This window comes from Macaca fascicularis, chromosome 10, assembly GCF_037993035.2.
Source record: "Macaca fascicularis isolate 582-1 chromosome 10, T2T-MFA8v1.1".
NCBI lineage: Eukaryota > Metazoa > Chordata > Mammalia > Primates > Cercopithecidae > Macaca > Macaca fascicularis.
The window spans coordinates 33,191,493-33,211,958 of record NC_088384.1 but is presented as its reverse complement, the minus strand read 5'-3'; the positions used below and the strand labels follow the sequence as shown (position 1 = coordinate 33,211,958).

The window sequence follows — 20,466 nt, the reverse complement described above, 5'->3', positions numbered from 1 at the left end:
AACATTTCCTGCAGCTCAGGTAAAAATAGGTAAGTATTCACAGAATATGTCTATGAACTCTAAGTCTAGAGTTCAGAAAGGTATTTCAACTAAAATACATCAGTCCTCACATCAAAATCACTTAGACATTACTGATGTATTTGGAAGCGTTTCCGTATAGATGTTTTAGACTGCTGGTACTGAATGCTTTAGAGGGTCAGGTAAACACAGTTCTCATTTGTTCAGCAGTGCCTCATTTCCACTACATAAAATTTGGTCTCCAGTTCCACTACCAATGCCTGCTTTACATGAGGTCATACTGTGTTGGTACCACGTAAGGCGATTATATTACGAAAGACCTCTAGACCACCTTGTTCAAATGTAACAGCGGGTTTCAGTAATTCCAGGAGCAAGGGAATTGTCTCCAACAATTCTCAGGTTGATAAATTTGATTTTCCAAGTATTCTCCACAAAAGGGCAGCAGGTGAGCCCAAAAAATTGTTCAAAAATGCCCAAGCAAGTGTTCCCTCGATGGACAATCCTAGCAGTTCCAACCATCACCAGCCCATGAAGAGAATAAGCACATTTCAGTCCACGTGAATCTAGGTTGGGCTGAGAAAAAGAAATTCTTTTACTAGTGATGGCAAACGGAGACTCATGATTTCTGTCCCATGGTAGTCCATCACTTTTTTTTTTTTTTTCTTTGAGACGGAGTCTCTCTGTCGCCCAGGCTGGACTGCGGTGGTGCGATCTCTGCTCACTGCAAGCTCTGCCTCCCGGGTTCATGCCATTCTCCTGCCTCAGCTTCCCAATTAGCTGGGACTACAGATGCCTGCCACCAAGCCTGGCTTTTTCTGTATTTTTAGTAGAGACAGGGTTTCACAGTGTTAGCCAGGATGGTCTTGATCTCTTGACCTCGTGATCTGCCCACCTCGGCCTCCCAAAGTGCTGGGATTACAGGCATGAACCACGGCGCCCGGCCTCTTTTTTTCTTTTTTTAGAAAGAGTCTCACTTGGTTGCCCAGGCTGGAGTGCAGTGGCGTGATCTCGGGGCACTGCAGCGTCTGCCTCCCAGGTTCAAGTGATTCTCCTGACTCAGCCTTCCAAGTAGCTGGGACTACAGGCATGTGCCACCATACCTGGCTAATTTTTGTATTTTTAACAGAGATGGGGTTTCACCATGTTAGCCAGGCTGGTCTCAAACTCCTGACCTCAAGTGATCCACCCACTTCAGCCTCCCAAAATGCTGGGATTACAGGTGAGCCACCATGCCCAGCCAGTCTATCATGTTTTGTTCTGACTTGTAATAGAACCTAAGCTGGACATCATGCTGTGGTTCCTATTCATCTTGAGGTGGTCCCAGGAAAGAATGATGAGAATTAAGAAGTCCAAAGACCCGGTGACAGATTCTCCCAGGCAATGAAAATCAACCTTTTCAGCTTTTTAATCTTTTGCCTGCTGTTGAAAGAGCTGGATGTCCTCTGTCTTTCTAACTGGCTCTGGTGTTTCCTTCAATTTTGGCTCTGATTGTTTTTGTATGCTGAATAAGACTGTTTTTTAGTAACTGGAGGTATAACCACCCCCTGGTATTGCCAAGTACTTAAATGTGACTTTTTGGTGGGAGTTTTTACGCCTCAGAAGTTCTGCCCTTGGACTCTCCACTAACATTGCATGAACGGCACTCCAAACCCTCAAATCAGCAAGTGCTGCCCATGACATGGATAATCCTGGAAGCTATGCCATTGTCACCACCACGACCTCCCGGGGGTCCCGGCTGCCCAAGCCTGTGTCGTGGTTCCAAAACGGGAAAGGTTCCCTTGTGTTCCTTGCAGGGTGTGGGATGGGGGTGTGGTTCGCTTCTTCAGTGTCCTGTTTCTCCCACTGCTAGGGGAGCATACAGATGGGTAGGCCACGGGGCTCCAACCCCAAGGCAGTGTCTAGAGGTGAATGTTCACAGCTGAAGCCTCAGTTGGCATGTGCTACTGTTTGCTCTTTTAGTTTTGCTGTCTATAGGAAGCTTAGACCCTCTACTTGTTGCGTGGACAGAGGGCTTTGTGTATCCCGGGTTCTTGCCTTGGTGTACCAGAACAATCAGATCACACATGGGCTTGGAGAATGGGTGCAAGGTTTTATTGAGTAGAAGTAGCTCTCAGCAGATGAGGGAACCAGAAGGGAGATGGTTTTCCCCTGGAGTCGGGCCGCTGGGTGGCCCAGGCACTCCTCCGACTCCCGCGGCCAAACTCCACATCATTCTGTGGTCAGTGGCATGCTGCTGCCTGTCAGCACATTCCTCTTGCCATTCGGCCACTTGCATGTCCTTCCGCCAGTGTGTTCCTCTCCACTTCCAGCCGCTCCTGCCTCTGTCTTGCTAGGGTCTGGGTTTTTATAGGTGCAGGATGGGATGTGGCAGCAAAGGTGGTCTTGGAAAATGTAACATTTGGTCAGGAAATGCCTGTCCTCACTTATGTTCGTGGGGGTGGAGGCTTAGGGACCACACCCTCCTCTACCGGGCACTTCCCTTCCCCTCTTCCGTATCATTTAAAGGGACCATGCTCCTCCCTTCTCAGCATTTCCGTATCAGTTCCAGAGCAGTGGATCTGCCATGGTGGCCGGGGTGCCCCAGGATTCTGCCTAAGCAGGGTCTGAGACTATCTGGGTGCTAGGCCTCGAACCCCCTCCACTCCTGGGCTCCAGTGACCTGGGGTCAGCGTGAGGCTTGGGATGGGGTGGCTGCCTTCCATGGCACAGCTCTGCCCTTACATTGGTGGTCTTCAGGCTGCACCAGGCAACTGGTGACGGTGTTGCACAGGGCCATGAATCTCCTTATTGTCCAGTAGCCCAAGTAGGTTACGACAGCCCTCCATCTCTGGAGAGCTGAGTCCTGACATCTCGACTCCCGGGACAGAGGGAGAGGACAATGGCAATAACGTTGCCCCTACGGTCCACCAGGCCCGTGCCTTGGCAACACACACAGAAGTCATGGCAGGTATTCTTATAAGAAGAGATTAGGCCTGTAATCCCAGTGCTTTGGGAGGCCAAAGTGAGAGGATCGCTTGAGCCCAGGAGTTTGAGACTGTGTCCAGAATTGGTTCCTTCTGGTGGGTTCTTGGTCTCGCTGACTTCAAGAATGAAGCTGTAGACCCTCCGGGGAGTGTTACAGTTCTTAAAGATGGCGTGTCTGGACTTTGCTTCTTCAGATGTTCAGATGTGTCTAGAGTTTCTTCCTTCCAGTTGGTTCGTAGTCTCACTTGACTTCAGGAGCGAAGCTGCAGCCTTTCACAGTGAATGTTAACGGTAGTGCGAACCCAAAGGCTCATAAAGCTAGTGCGGACCCAAAGAGTGAACAGCAGCAAGATTTATTGTGAAGAGCAAAAGAACAAATCTTCCACAGCCTGGAAGCGGACCCCAGCGGGTTGCCACTGCTGGATCCGGAGTAGCCAGCTCTTTTATTCCCTTATTTGGCCCAACCCACATTCTGCTGATTGGTCCATTTTACAGAGTGCTGATTGGTCCACTTTACAGAGTGCTGACTGGTCCGTTTTTACAGAGTGCTGATTGGTTTCTTTTTACAGAGTGCTGATTGATGTGTTTATAAACCCTTAGCTAGACACAGAGCGCTGATTGGTGCATTTCCTAACCTTAAGCTAGACAGAAAAGTTCTCCAGGTCTCCACAGGATTAGCTAGACACAGAGTGCCGATTGGTGTGTTTACAAACCTTTAGGTAGACACAGAGCGCTGATTGGTGCATTTTTACAGAGTGCTGATTGGTGCATTTACAAACCTTTCGCTAGATACAGAGCACTGATTAGTGTGTTTACAATCCTTTAGCTAGACAGAAAAGTTCTCCAAGTCCCGACCCCACCGAGAAGCCCAGCTGGCTTTACCTCACAAGACTAGCTTGGACAACAAAGTGAGATCCCATTTCTAACAACAACAAAAAAAAATAGCCAGGTGTGGTGTTGTGTACCTGTAGTCACAGCTACTCAGAAGGCTGAGGTGGGAGGGTCACTTGAGCCCAGGCAATATAGCAAGACTCTGTCTCTACAAAAAATTCAAAAATTAGCCTGGGACTATGCCTGTAGTCCCAGCTACTTGGGAGGCTGAGGTGGGAAGATCACTTGAACCTTGCAGTGAGCTATGATCATGCCACTGTGCTGCAGCCTGGGTGACAGAGCAAAACTCAGTCTCAAAGGAGAAGAAGAGATTAGGACCCAGACAGGCACAGAGGAAAAGGAAAGACTCAGTGAGAACGCAGGGAGAGAACGGCCATCAACAAGCCAAGGAGAGAGGCCTGAGAAGGACCAACCCTTCCAACCTCCAGGACTGCGAGGAGTAGGTGTCTGTTGTTTAAGCCGCCCAACCTGGGGTACTTCACGGCAGCCCCGGCAGACGAACACACACACGGATTCTGTCCTTCAGGAGCCAGCATTTGTAGATAAATCACGACTGAACGGCAACGGTGAGCAAAACTCAGTGGCCCTTGCCAGCTTCCAAACGCCCAGCTCTTTCTGCGTGCAGCCTCAGGCAGTGGCGCCGGGCACACAACCATTCCTAGCTCAGGAAACCAAGGGGAAGAGGTTCCGCTGCAGGCCCGGGAGCCCAGCCCATCCCTAAGCCTAAAGACCTAAGCCCCGGGTTTCCCAGGGGAGGGGCACAGCCTTTTGAAAGCAAGAGGAACTTCTGACAAGGTGAGCAGGGTGAGGAAGGTATTGATTTTGATTTTGATTTCCCCTGAATTCTGTATAAAAATAGAGGGGGCAACCAGAACCCAGGTAGTGAAACCAAAGCCCACGATGGAATCTACAACCTAGTGAGGGGAGACCACGGCCTCGGGGCAAATCCATGAGGTCTTGGCATCTGTGGTGGGGGAAGTGCTGGGGGAGGCTGGGGGGCGTGGCAGAGGGGTGGGGAGGGGAAGATAACACCTAGCAGAGCTGAACCAGGACGCAAGGAGAGGGAGGCGGCGGACTGCCGAACGAGCAGAGGAGCGCAACAGACGCTGGCAGACCGCAGGGAGGGGCACCCTCCTTTAAGTTTAAGGATGCAGATTTCAAGGTCAACTCCTACGCAAAGGATTATAAGTGTTTTATAAAAGAAAATAGGACGAATAATGTAAAATGGATGAAAACTATGCCCCAATCATGTGCAAACAAACTTTAAACAAGTAAGAAACTGATACAAGATACGTGACAACATACATACATTTCTCTGAACTTAAAACTTTTTAAAAATCCAAAATGAATGGCAAGAATTTAGGGAAGGGTTATAATGAACATTTAAATAGCATTTCAGGCCAGGCGCGGTGGCTCACGCCTGTAATCTCAGCACTTTGGGAGGCTTTGGGAGGCTTTGGGAGGCTGAGGTCGGCGGATCACGAGGTCAGGAGATCAAGACCATCCTGGCAAACACTGTGAAACCCCGTCTCTACTAAAAATACAAAAAGAAAAAATTATCCGGGCGTGGTGGCGGGCACCTGTAGTCCCAGCTACTTGGGAGGCTGAGGCAGGAGAATGGCCTGAACCCGGGGGGCAGAGCTTGTGGTGAGCGGAGATTGCACCACTGCAGTCCAGCCTGGGCAACAGAGCAACACTATATATATATAAACAAATAAATAAATTTCATTTTAGAGATGAACATTACACAAGAAAAACAGGAGCAAATAAACAGACAAGGGCCTAAGAGAAATAGAAGTTGAAAAGAAAGAAAATGTTTGAGTCATAAAGAAAAGAGAAACACATAAATTCTCACTACAGACCAGTGCTAACAGAAGAACAGTTCAACTTGATGACAGGAAACACTAGTTTTGAATCTTGATTAAGCAAAGTTTCTCCTGTACACAAAAAAAGAATTCCAAGGATAACAAGTGTTGATGAGGTTGTGGGAAATTAGAACCTTTCTGCACTGTTCCTTGGAATGCAAAATGGTGCAGCCACCATGGAAAACAGTATGGGGATTCCTCAAAAAATTAAAAATAGGGCCAGGCATGGTGGCTCATACCTGTGATCCTACCACTTTGGGAGGCTGAGGCGGGAGGATCCCTTGAAGCCAGGAGTTCAAGACCAGCCTGGGCAACATAGTGAGACCCTGTCTCTACAAAAGAAAAAAAAAAATTAGCCATACAAGGTGATATGCACCTGTGGTCCCGGCTACTCTGGAGGCTGAGGCAACAGGATCACTTGAGCGAAGGGGTTTGGTTTTGCAGTGAGCCATGATTGTACCACTGCACTCCAGCCTGGGTGACAGCAAGACCCTGTTTCAAAAAAATAAATAAACTAGAATGACCATGTGATCCAGCAATTTTACTTGTCAGTATACCCGAAAGGTTCGAAAAGCAAGGTCTCCAGGAGGCACCTGCATACCTACGTTCACAGCAGCATCATTCACAACAGCCAACCTAACTTAGGTTGCTTGGGGTGGAGAAACCCAAGTGTCAGTCAACAGATGAATAGATGAACAAAATGTGGTTTACACATACACTGGAAAATTTAGCCTCAAAGAGGAAAGGAATTCTGATACATGCCCTTATATTGATGAACCTTGATGTCATTATGCTCAGTGAAATAAGCCAATCTAAGCCAATCACACAAAAGACAAATACTGTATGATTCAATTTATATGAGGTACCCTGTGTAGTCAAATCCTTAGAGACAGAAAGCAGAATGATGGTTGGCAGGGGCTGGGGAGGTGGGGATGGAGCGTTGGCGTCTAATGGGACAGTCTTGGTTTTTTTTTTTTTTGAGACAGAGTCTCACTCTGTTGCCCAGGCTGGAGTGCGGTGGTGCAATCTCGGCTCACGGCAAGCTCCACCTCCCGGGTTCCTCCATTCTCCTGCCTCAGCCTCCCGAGTAGCTGGGACTACAGGCGCCCGCCACCATGCTCAGCTAATTTTTTGTATTTTTAGTAGAGACGGGGTTTCACCATGTTAGCCAGGATGGTCTCGATCTCCTGACCTCGTGATCCGCCCGCCTTGGCCTTCCAAAGTGCTGGGATTACAGGCGTGAGCCACTACGCCTGGCCGACAGTCTCGGTTTTACACGACAAAGCCCTGGAGGTGGGTGGTGGTGAGAGCCGAATGTGAATGCACTTATTGCCCCTGAACTGCATGCTTAGAAATGGTCAGAGTGGTGAATGTTATGTGTATTCTACCACAAATTAAATAATTTAAAAACAATTCCATTCCTCTCATTAGTAGAGCTATCTTATGAAAAACTGTACAGTTATTATATTTTAATTTCGTCAATAAAAATTGTGTGGAAATGTGTTTCTCTCTTGTGATGTAAGTACCTACATGGTATCTCCAGTTTTGCCTCTTCTGCTGCAAGGTCTGAAACATATTCTCTCTGGCCCTGCACAGAAAACGGTTCCGGACCCTTACTCTAGAACAGGGTTCAGATGCCCAGGAAAGAGTGAAGGACCAAGCTTCTTCTCTTCTTCACCGGATCCCTCTGGCAGCTTCCGGCCCAGTGAAAGAGAACCCAGGCCTGTCCCTCCGCCCGTGGGCCTCACCCCACAAACACCAGCCTCCCTTGCCTCATCTCTTGCAGCTTAAATCTCTTTCACCTACGAACCGACTCAAGTCTCAGCCTTAGAAGGATGCCCTGGGCTCTGAACTCCCTGTTCCTCGGTCCATGCACATCCAGGCTCTACCCCGGGAGTTCCAGGCCACCTTCACTTCCTATATCCTGTCCCTGCTCTCTGTGACCTCTGATCCCATAGCCCCAGGGCTCTAAGGGTCCTCCCACCTGAGTCGATGCTCAGGCCAGCCATGAGCAGTCCTCTGGGGATCCTGATTCCCAAAGAGCATGATCGCAGGTCTTTCTGGGTCCCACCTTGCCCTACTTCATGCTTCCGTCTCTAGCCACACCCCTGCACAACCTGTGACCTGGCCTCAGGACATCTGTTTCTCAGGTCTGCTGTATAGGCTTGGCTGCCCATGGCAGCAGGAAGAATCTCGCCTCCCCTGCTCACACAGCAAAGGTGTTTAGGCCTCACATTGGGGAAGCCCAGGGTGGGAGGCCCCTGACTCCTTGGACCCATGATGATATCAAGGGTATCTTCTTATCTCTGCTCTGCCATCCTCAGCTGGCTTTCCTCCACTGCCATTTCAGTCTTCACACCAGATGTGATAGTGTCCCAGGAAGAAGAGGCCATCTCTTCCTATGGCTCTCTTCGTCAATAAAAAGTACATTCTAGAAGCCCCGTGGTAGGCTTCCCTGTGGCTTGCACAGGACTGAATCACAGAACTATGCCCTCAGCAGTCACTGGCGGGGGACAGGGGTCATCCGAACTGGGTGGAGGCCGGAACCTGACACCCCTGAGCTGTGCTAGGCAGAGGGCTACTGAACAGAATTGAGATTGTGAGGCCAGAGGGCCAGGCTGACTCCCTCCTGCCCCAGGTGCTCTTTGGTGAAACCCTGCTTGGTCTGCAAAGCCCAGCTCACTGCCCTCAAAACTGCCCTCCTCACCTCCTCTCTCCCAGGCCTCATCCACAGTCCTGTCTTGGGTCAGACAGCCATGTGCCACGTCTGTCCTACCATGCAGCATCTGCCCTGTGGGGGCGTGGGGGGATTCTCCGCCACGTTCAGCACCTCCAGGGCAGGGAGTGCATTTCACTGAGCGCCACATCCTGTGCACCCTCAGCCATGCCGGCAGAGTGCGTGTGGGGAAGGGTCCGAGGGACCCCAGGGAAGACAGCACTGTGTCTGCATCCAGGAGAAAGTTCTGAAAAAAATGGAAACCTCTGTGACTAAAATGAACTGACAACTTTGTAACGAAAACAATGACTTTGCTCTTCCAGGAAGCGCAAAAGGAGCCTGGGGTATTGCACAGGACCCCCAGGCAGTGGTCAGGAGCCCCAGGCTGTGGTCAGGAGCCCCGGGCAGTGAGGAGGAGGAGCCCCAGGCACTGGTTAGGAGACCTGGGAAGTGGCCAGGGCCCTGGGCGGTGGCCGGGAACCTCAGGCAGTGGTCAGGGGCCCCAGGCAGTGAGCAGGAGCCACGGACAGTGGCCAGGAGCCGCAGTGTGCCAGTGTTCACTCTGGCACTCAGGCAGAGACATCTGGACCAGCGTCCTGCATGGGCTGGGTCTCAGGCTCCTTGCTCCATGAATTAGCAGAATCTCAGGCGCCTGTTCTTGAACATGGGAAGGTGACATAGTACTTCTAGTAGGTCTTTTCCTAACTTCTTCCCTTTGAGTTATTCTTTTTCAACCTAAGCATGCCAGGGCATGACCTTGTGATTCTCAAGGGGCCCTAACATGGGAATGGCAGGCATGGAGTAATTTCTACCTAGGGCGCCGTGCTGGCCAAGGCTTTCCCAGCTTGGAGCAGACCTCATGCTCAGCCAGGAGACTGCCCAAAGCCTTGGTGAGCTCCAGAGTCTCCTCTCCCTGCAGGGGTGTCTTCAGGAGCCCACAACTCAGCAAGTCCCTCCTCAGTGAAACGCACGGGAGGAAGCACTGCGAGGCCCCAGGCCTCCAGGAAGTTGGAAGGTGCTCGTGGGGTGTGAGGCAGGGCAGGGCTGGGGGTGCACAAGGTTTACAGAGGCAGTGAGTGGAGTTCTGTTAATAGGGAAAGGAATTAAAAGATGAGGTTCTTGGACTTTGGATCTCGAAGCCCAGAAAACTGAGGCAAGGGGGCCAGAGTCAAACGGACAGGGCTTGTCTGCACAGGAGCCAGTTCAGCCAACATCAGAGATCATCTGTCTGCACAACGGCCTGCTAGTAAAGGTTTTCCAGTTATTGTTCACACGTGTCACCTTTGAGGGTTTGGAAACACTCCCTGGGAACTCCCATGGTGCTCAGACAGATGCTGTGGACAGGTGGCCCGTGTGCACTAATGATCTTTTTTTTCTTTTTGAGACAAGGGTCTCACTCTGTCACACAAGCCGTAGTGCAGTGGCATGATCACAGCTCACTGCAGCCTCAAACTCCTGGGCTCAAGTAATTCTCCTGACTCAGCCTCCGGAGTAGCTGGGACTACAGGTGCGTACCACCACGCCCAGCTAATTTTCTATTTTTAGCAGAGATGAGGCCTCACTTTGTTGCCCAGGCTGGTCTCGAACTCCTGGCCTCAAGTAATCCTCCCATCTCAGCTTGGAAAATTGGTGGAATTATAGGCACGAGCCACTGCACTTGGCCTAATCATGCTATTTATATGTTATGATGTTTTGATATCTTGGGAGGCCAGTCTGGCTGGGAAGAAACAGTCCCTCCCAGAGGCAGCTAAATCCTAGAGATGATGAACAGCTTGCCTGGGAGCCTGTTTATTCACATGCAGATCAACCAGTCCCAAGTCCATACCCCCAACCACCCCCTCTATCTAACTCTCACAACCAAGCCACTATTTCCTGGGTCCTGAATCACACAGGACCAGGCAGCAGGCACTAGGGATGGCCCTATAGCCTGGCCAGCCAGTCTTACTCAGACCAGCCGATCCTGAGCTGTACCCATGCCCCTCTGGTCTCAGCTTTCCCTGTCTCTTCTCTGCTTCCTGACCCAACCTGGGTCGCCCCCTGTGGCCTTGTGGGTGGGACGAGTGTGCCCCTCCTCTCCAGAAGTATGAATAATGAAGTATTTCAGTGGCGCTGGCCACTCTGTGGGCACTGACACCTCCGTGAGTTAAACTCCCACAGGCGCGGTGGGGACGCCTTGTGACTCAGCTCCTCAGCGCCAACACGGGCTGCCCCACCAGCCACGGCGCGGCCAAAGATCCCAAAGAGCGTTAGCATCTGTAGCCAGCCCCCCGTTGCCACCCTGGCTCTCCCGTAACCTGACATACATAGTGCTGCCCTACTTCACCTCAGAAAAAGGACACATATTTACTCTCCATTTTTTACTTAAAAGAATTGTTTAGATTGTGGTAAAATACATATAACACAACATTGGCCATTTGAACCAATTCGGTGGCACTAAGCACATCCACATGATTGTGCCACCATCTCCACCATCGGTCTCCAGGACTTTTCAGCTTCCCACCATAAACTCTATTCCCATGAAGCACTCACTCCCCATCCCCATTGTCCCTGGCGCCCACCATTCTATTTCTGTCTCCATGGATTTGACTCCTCCATGTACCTCATGTAAGTGGAACCATGCAGTATTTGTATTTGTCTTTCTGTGACTGGTTTACTTCACTGAGCATAATGACCTCAGAGTTCATCCCCATTGTAACATGTGTCCGAATTCCTCCTCCTCCTCCTCTTTCTTCTTCTCTTTTTTTTTTTTTGACAAGGCCTCACTCTGTCACTCAGGCTGGAGTGCAATGGCAGGATCATGGCTCACTGCAGCTTCAAACTCTAGGGCTCAAGAGCTCCTCCCGCTTCAGTCTTCCCAGTAGCTGGGACTATAGGCACGCACCACCATGCCTGGCTAGCATTTTATTTTTGTAGAGAGAGGGTCTTGCTAGGTTGCAGTCCTCCCACCTTAGCCTCCAAAGTGCTGTGATAACAGGTGTGAGCCACTGCACCCGGCCCAGAATTTCCTCCTTTTGAAGGCTGAGTGATGTTCCATTGTCTGCACACACACAGTTTGTCTTTTCATCCATCGATGGACACTTGTGTTGCCTACACCTACTCGTAGCTCCCTGGCTGTTATAAGTAGTGCACTATCTCTTGTGTGCACATGTCTCATGGAGACCTTGCATTCCTGCCTGTGGCATTAGTGCAGGTGGCAGGCAGGTCGGTGGGCAAGCAGGTGTGCCCTGTGGATAAGGAGAAGCCTTTTCTGCTTAAAGCCCTGCATGGATGAAAAGTTGCAAAATGCATTTGATTTTTACAATTTGTTCAAAATTAATCAAGCAAACACTGATTTTCATCTATTTTCTGAGCTCTCTGCTATAAAACAGAAAACCACCACCCTCTTTCCAGGGGAGCATCTTCTTCCTGGCTCCCCGCTTCCCTTCGGGCCGTGGCGGCATCCTCGGCTCCTCCCTCGCCCATTCATTACACACGGTTCTTCCTCCTCTGCATCTCGAGGCCACTGACTTCTTTGGGAGGTTCCTCTGAGCCACCTATGTGCGGGGTGGGTGGTCATGAAAAGACACCAGTTCCGCCTCCAGCCGGAAGTCCCTCAAAAGCGAAGGGCACTGAGGACAAAACCACCCACAAAACCACCCTTCCCTTCTCTAAAGGAGGAGGGGCGGTGCAAAACCCGTTCTTTAGAACAGGGTCCCCAACCCCTGGGCCGAGGAGTGGCCTATGAGAAACGGGCCTCACAGCAGGAGGTGTGCAGCGGACGAGTTAACCGCCGGAGCTCCGCCCCCTGTCAGATCAGCGGGGCGTTCCATGCTCACGGGAGCGCAACTCTATCGTGAACTGCGCACGTCAGGGATCCAGGCGGTGCTCTCTTTCCGGGAATCTAATGTCTGCTGATCAGAGGTGGAACAATTTTACCCCGAAACTATCCCCCACCCAACCCCATCGGTGGAAAAATTGTCTTCCACGAAACCGGTCCCTGGTGTCAAGAAGGTTGGGGACCCCTGCTTTAGAGCATGTCCTCCGGGTGGAGGCCAAGAGTGGTACTTGCTCTCCGCGTGCTCTCAGCATCTGCTTTTGTGGTGGCTGCAGTCCAGTGGGTCTGAGAGGGGCAGAGCGCGGAGGTGTAGAAGGAGAGGAGGGAGGAAAAGGTGGGAGGAGAAGAGGAAGGGAAGGAGAATAGGTGGGGGAGGGGACAGAGGGGCAGTGTTGGCCGAGTAAGGGGGTCCGCTCCACGACATCCTGCGGTGCCCACGCAGCAGCGGTGCCAGGTCTTCCTTCCCCACCCATGCGTGGTTACCTGTGGCCGAAGCGGCAGGCGTGCAGGGTGTGACTGCAGAACTGCATGGATCAGACACCGTCTGCCTCCTAAGGGGGCTATGGGACCGAGGAGGTGGACCCCACGTTGGCCTTGACCAGCTCTGCCCACCTCCTTTTGGGAACAGATGTGCCAAGAACAGCCAGGCTAAGGAAACATGGCTCGCACACCAGGAGCCCTGGGGAAAGACTACAACGATCCTTTTAAAATTACTTTTTCCTGACTGTAGTCATAGTGTAATAATTTTAAAAAGTTCAGGAACCATAGAAAAGTATACAGAAGAAAATTAAAATTACCTGGTGCCGGCCGGGTGCGGTGGCTCACGCCTGTAATCCCAGCACTTTGGGAGGCCAAGGCCGGCAGATCACGAGGTCAGGAGATCGAGACCATCCTGGCTAACACGGTGAAACCCCGTCTCTACTAAAAATACAAAAAAAAAAAAATTAGCCGGGTGTGGTGGCGGGCGCCTGTAGTCCCAGCTTCTCGGGAGGCTGAGGCGGGAGAATGGCGCCAAACCCAGGAGGCAGCGGAGCTTGCAGTGAGCCGAGATCCTGCCGCTGCACTCCAGGCTGGGCGACGGAGGGAGACTCCGTCTCAAAAAAAAAAAAAAAAAAAATTGACCTGGTGCCCCCACCAAGCCACAGTGATCATTGTTCATGCCTTAGCAAATTTTCCTGGATTTTGGTAAACAGATATAAGTGCATATTTTAAGTGGCAATATTCTATATTTAGTTTTGATCCTTGTTTTTATCCCTTTAAAAGGATTTTTCATATCATTCAATCATCTCCTAATATACAGTTACCAGTAGCTGCCTTCATTCCATTAGACACTGAAATGGATTTAACTGTTCTCTGGTGGTTAGTTATACATTCTTGTATCTTTCTTCTTTCCTGGTATACATAATGTTGGGAGCATTCTGGAGCAAGATGGCTGTACTCAATTCTTGAAATTCCTAAAGGATAAATGCCTGAAGGAGAATCTCGGATCAAGGAGGGGCTCCCGGAAGTGCTCTGGACCCTGCTAGAGGCACAGGCATTGGCCACAGGCCGCCACGCATACCCTTTAGAAAGAGACTTTGTCATTGTGATGGGCCAAAAATGAAACCTCACTTTATTTTGAGACAGGGTCTTACTCTGTCACCCAGGCTGGACTGCAGGCTCACTGCAGCCTCGACCTCCTGGGCTCAAGTGATCCTCCCACCTCAGCCTCCCTAGTAGCTGGGACCACAGGTGGGTGCCACCATGCTGGGCTAATTTTGTATTTTTTGTAGAGACGGACTTTAGCCATGTTGGCCAGGCTGGTCTCAAACTCCTAGGCTCAAGGGATCCTCTCGTCTTGGCCTCCCAAAGTGCCGGGATTACCGGTGCGAGACACCACGCCCAGCCTTTTCCACTTAATTTTGAAGCTTGGAGATAAGTTTTATATAGGCCCATGTATAACTGCCTGAAATCTCACTTTTAAACTAGGTGTATTTGTTTGCTGCCTGCTGAGGCTGAGTGCTCGTTGCCTATTGCTTGGCTCTTTGTAGTTGTCTTTTGTGAATTGCTTTTTCTTATCATTTGCCCATTTTTGTACTGGAATGTTTACCTTTTCCTTGCTGATGTGCAAAAGCTCTTCAATTCCCTTGTCATATGCCTTCCAGCATGTTATCATACTACAGCCTGGCCTTTGCACGTCTATGGGTTTCCATAGCCAGACCTCTGGCTTCTTATCTCCACAGCATCACCTTTGCTCCTATGCTTAGATGATGCTTGCACATTTGAGGGAAAGGGAGCATTTTCCTGTTTTTCCCCTGTATTTGGTTTATTACATTTGGCTCCTAAATCCGGTGGTTCCCAATTAGGGGTATGCATCAGATTTCCCAGGAGTGCTTTTCTAACCATAAGTGCCTGCCTCAGTCAATCCAGATCTTCCCATCAGCCCCGAGGATGGGGCCGGCGATGGTGGGTGGGGGTATAGCCTCGTTGTTTTGGAAAAAGTGCCTCAGATGGTGCAGATGCAAGCCTCTGATTACGGGCTTCTTCCTTCTGCCACATGTGTGATGTAAGATAAGGATGCTATTTTTATTGGCTTATATTTTAAGAATAGCTGATTGCACAAGTATATTTACTGTGCATGCGTGCCTTCTTTTCCCACTCAGAATTTGGTTTATATCTAAACCAAATTCTCAATTATAACATGGGAGCATTTCCCTTTAGCCTGCAAAGACTCAGTGTCTCAGTTGTGGTGTTTCTGGTTCCCAGGCCACTTGGAAGACAGTGGAGCTCTGCGATCTTGGTGGGGACCTCAGTCCCAGCTGGGACTCACTGCAGACCCTGTGTCCCCGGTGGGGCTGGGCTTTGCTAGACCTTTGGAGCAATAGTTGGTCAGGCTTGTGGCCCCAATCCAGCCAGCATCACACACTGTCCAGCCTCCCTCTGACATCAGCATAGGTCTAATGTCAGCTTAGGCCCTCTGCCCCAGGGCTGTGCCCAAGGACACTCTCCTGCTCTGGGTCCTAGGGGAGGGAGGATCTCAGGAGAGGCCTCTCCTCATCTCTGGCAGATCTCTCAAAACGGCCTTCAGCCAGGATTCCAGACACCTGAGCTGGTGTGAGCCCACTCCCCATTGCTGGCTCTCAGGCTAGAGTCAGGCCAGGATGTCACCAAGTTTCTCGGAGCTTGCAGACTATTTACCCCTCAGCTGGACCCCTGGCCCACCAGGGACTTGAGCAAAGCTGTTCCATCAACACAGGGGAGGTGAGACCACATCTGATCAGGGGCCTGGTGTACGCACCGCACCATCACTATCTAGGAAAGGTTCAGCACCCCAAGCACAAAGAAGCTGGACTTGGACAACTGACAGCAAAGCATGACCCATTTTACGTGAGGCAATGAGTCTGAAAGCAGGTAACTGGGACACCCGAAAGCTGAAAGCACAGAGGGGCTGGCGAGGTGTGCCTGGACCTCTCTCTCCCCACGGGTGTCTTCCCGTCAGATTTATGCATGCTCTTGCCAGAGGGCAAGCTTGACAGCCGGCTGCCGCTTGATCGGCCTGCCCCTCCTGCCTCACCTCCTGTGCCTCGGCACGTGGCCACGTCCCCCCAAATCTCATACCCTCTCCACCGCACAGAGATCTATCTTGGGTCCCCAAGGCCACGTGGGCAGCCCGAGTCCTTCCCTTACTTGGCAGGTGTTTCCACAGCACTGGTGTTGCTTGTTCCCTCCCTTGGGGAGCTCTCTTCTGACTCTAAGCTCTCCTCTCGGGCTGCTGCCTCTCAGTCCCTGGCTGGGCATCTTCCTTTTCTCTGAGTTGATGCCCTCCAGGGCTCTGTCTCTGCAGCTTTCCTCACGCAAAGTGTTTTCATTCCTTCCCAGGACCTTGCCTCTCTTTTTATATGAGGGCCCCAGAACTTGTCTGGAGCCACAGACCTCTTGTCCTCACCACTCCTGGGGCCTCTGCAATTGGGCACACATAGATCTTTCCCAGTCTACCCCCACTCCAGTGAGCGATCCCACGGCCTCTTGCTGCCTTCACAGGCATCAGGGGCACAGACATTCATGTAGCCTGACGGCATCTCACCTTGCACTTCTTCCTGCTCACCTGTTGGGGGTGCCACAGAGGCCCCTCCATGCCAGGACATGTGGCTGAGTAGGTTTCCACACTTAACTTTTTTTTTTTTTTTTTACAGCTTTATTCAGGTATTATTTACTTAACTCCAAATTCACCCATTGTATTGAGTTTAAGTAAATTTACAGAGTTGTGCCACTATCCCTTCAGTCCAGTTTGAAAACATCTCTATCACCCAAAAAACATTTTCTTGTGCCTGTTTGCAATCCCCACTTTCTGCCCCACCCCTGGCTCAAAGCAGACCCCGATCTGCTTTCTACCTGTAGATCTGCCCCTTGGGATTTTTAACATTTACTTTTCACCAATTCACTGCAGGAGGTTGGGTCTCAGCAAGAATAATGAATGGCTCTGGAGAGGTGATTCCAGCTAAATGGTGGAGTAAGGACTTCTGGAAATTCTCTCCTCCAGAAAATTGATGACAATGCTGGCAAAAAATCATCATAATCAGCTGTTTCAAAACTCTGGAAATTAACCAAAGGCACACAGAAGTTTAGGGAATGCTTATTTAAGAAAAACAGCTGACTTTCAGTAAGAATAGTGGGCCTCGTGGTGCTTTGTGTGTTTTAAGACACGTTCTTGCTCAGTCTCCCAGGCTGGAGTACAGTGGTGCCATCATAGCTCACTGTAACCTGGAACTCCTGGGCTCAAGGGATCCTCCTGCCTTAGCCTCCCAAAATGCTTGGACTGCAGGTGTGAACCACCATGGCTTGCTAATTTTCTAATTTTTTGTAGATATGGTGTCTCACTATGTTGGCCAGACTGGTCTAGATCTGACCTCAAGCAATCCTCCTGCTTCAGCCTCCCAAAATTTTGGGATTACAGGTATGAGCCATGATGCCTGACCTGTGTGATGTTTTAGCCTGCACTGTTCTCATCATTCTCCCCTCAGCTCCACAATGGCCCTGGAGACTAACAGCCCACCACTATGGTGAAAATGAACATATGGCAGCTGCTGAAAGGTGTAGAGAGGGTTGGAGCTCTTGCAGAGCCCCATTTCCACAGGACTGTCATTATTTGAGCTCTCTGGTGGTTCCATAACGACCCCACCCACAAGGCTTTCTTTATTTGATAGGACTTGGGGGATGCCCAGTATAAAGAACTGTTTCTCCAGGAGCATTTGTTGAAAACAACCAGAGGCGATTGTTAGATATCATGGTTGCCTGAGGTTGTGTATAACAGTTGGAGCAAATAACAGGCTAACTCAAATATTTAAAAGGAAAAGCTGGGAAATAAGATGTCTATATGGGCTTTAACAAGCTCTGACACATTCTTGGGAATCTAGAAGGCCATGTGTAGGGATGAGTGCATACTCAGAATCTCAGCTCTCACCTCTGGCTAACCTTGAAGCTCTGCACAAGTGGGAAGTAAAGAGTAAGGTGGAGTTGTCACCTGCTTGGCTGAGGGTCAAAAGTGTGTCCCTACCCATACACAGAGTCCCTCAGCAAAGGCTAAGAGACATACTGGTTCTAGGCATCTAAAAAAATTTGTGTCCAATGATTCAGCTGCCCATTAAGCTAACTGAATAGAGACTTCAGTGGCCACACACAAAAACAAATACAAATTTTACATAATTAGCCCAGGAAAGTCACTGAACAAACAAACAGCAACAAACCCTGGGGAGAAGGGGGTGCAGGAATCTGATTTCCAGAGTTGCCACATTGTATTATTTTAAAAGATCAGTTTTTAACAACAAAAATTATGAGACACTGTCCATGAGAAAGCCCAGATATTGGATTCACTGGACAAACACCTTAAATGAACTGTTTTTATTTTTATTTTATTTTATTATTATTATTATTTTTTGAGACAGAGTCTCACTCTGTCACCCAGGCTGGAGTGCAGTGGCACGATCTTGGCTCACTGCAAGCTTTGCTTCCCGGGTTCACGCCATTCTTGTGCCTCAGCCTCCCGAGTCGCTGGGACTACAGGTGCCCGCCACCACTCCCAGGTAATTTTTTTTGTATTTTTAGTAGAGATAGGGTTTCACCATCTTAGCCAGGATGGTCTCTGACCATGTGATCTGCCTGCCTCAGCCTCCCAAAGTGCTGGGATTACAGGCGTGATGAACTGTTTTTTGTTTTTCTTTTGAGATGGAGTCTCTCTCTGTCGCCCAGGCTGGAGTGCAGTGGCCAGATCTCAGCTCACTGCAAGCTCCACCTCCCGGGTTTACGCCATTCTCCTGCCTCAGCCTCCCGAGTAGCTGGGACTACAGGTGCCTGCCACCTCGCCCAGCTAGTTTTTTGTATTTTTTAGTAGAGACGGGGTTTCACCGTGTTAGCCAGGATGGTCTCGATCTCCTGAGCTCGTGATCCGCCTGTCTTGGCCTCCCAAAGTGCTGGGATTACAGGTGAAATCCACTGTATTTCTATACAGTAGCAATAAGCAATGTAAAAATAAAAGTAAGAAGATAATTCAATTATAATAGCATGAAAAAAAAATACTTGGGGTAAATTTAACCCCAAAAGTGAAAGACTTGTACAAAACATTGTTGAAAGAAATTAAGGAAGACCCAAGTAAACGGGGAGACATCCTTTGTTTGTGGATTAGAAGATGTACAGTTGGCCAGGCATGGTGGTTCATGACTGTAATCCCAGCATTCTGGGAGGCCAAGGTAGGTGGATCACTTCAGGTCAGGAGTTCGAGACCATCCTGACCAACAGGGCAAAACCCCATCTCTACTAAAAATACAAAAATTAGCCAGGTATGTTGGTGGGCACCTGTAGTTCCAGCTGCACAGCAGACTAAGGCAGGAAATCATTTGAAATCGAGAAGCAGAGGTTGCAGTGAGCTGAGATTGTGCCATTGCATTCCAGCCTGGGCAACAGAGTAAGACTGTGTCTCAAAAAAAAAGAAGAAGAAGAAGATATACAATAGACCTTTGAATGATGGTGGCAATTCAGGGCACAGTTGAAAATCCGCGTATAATTTTTGACTCCCCACAAACTTAACTATGACTAGCCTACTGTTTCCTGAAAGCTTACCAATAACATAAACAGTCAGTTAACACGAATGTTGTATGTTATATGTATTGTATACTGTATTCTTACAATAAAGTAAGCTAGAGAAAAGAAAATGCTATTAAGAAAATCACAAGGAAGATAACATATACTTCCTGTTCCTTAAGTGGAAGTGGATCTTCATAAAGACCTTCATCCTTGTTGCCTTCACGTTGAGGAGTCTGAGGAGGAGAAGGAAGGGTGGGGTTAGCCTTGCTGTCTCAGGGGTGGCAGAGGCAGAAGAAAATGTGTTCATATGTGGACCCGTGTCATTCAAAGCTGGGTTGTTCAAGGATCAACTGTAATAATGCAATACTCCCCAAACTGATCTACAGATTCAGTGTCACCTGACTTCTTTGCAGAAATGGGCAAGCTGATCTTAAACTCATATGGAAATGTAGGGGGTCCAGAATAACAAAAACAATCTTGAAAAACAAGTAAGAGCAATGTTGACGACTCACACTTGCTGATCCCAGAACTTGCTACAAAGCTATAGTGAGGGAGACAATGTGGCACTGGCATAAAAATAGACATATAGGCCGGGTGTGGTGGCTCACGCCTGTACCCCAGCACTTCGGGAGGCCAAGATGGGTGGGTCACCTGAGGTCAGGAGTTTGAGACCAGCCTGGCCAATATGGTGAAACCTGATCTCTACTAAAAATAAAACAATTAGCCAGACATGGTGGTGTGCGCCTATAGTCCCAGCTACTTGGGAGGCTGAATCGCTTGAACCCGGGAGGTGGAGGTTGCAGTGAGCAAAACTCTGTCCAAAAAAAAAAAGAAAAAGAAAGAAACCCCATCTCTACTAAAAATACAAAACTTAGCCAGGTGTAGCAGCTCATACCTGTAATCCCAGCTACTTGGGAGGCTAAGGCTGGAGAATCGCTTGAACCTGGAAGGCAAAGATTGCAGTGAGCCGAGATTGTGCCACTGCACTCAAGCCTGGGCAACAGAGTGAGACTCTGTCTCCAAAAAAAAAAAAAAAAAAAAAGAAAAGAAGACATATAGATAATGGAATGGAATTTAGAATCTAAAATTAGACCCTTGTATTTATGGCTAACTGAGTTTTGATAAGGATGCCAGCCTGCTTT

At 49.5% G+C, this 20,466-nt stretch overlaps 1 pseudogene; it reads right to left on the bottom strand.

The window, feature by feature from the left end:
- Positions 1–213: 213 nt before the first annotated feature.
- On the bottom strand, positions 214–2,867 carry LOC123567088 (uncharacterized protein C3orf38-like; annotated as a pseudogene).
- Between the last annotated feature and the right edge of the window lie 17,599 nt (positions 2,868–20,466).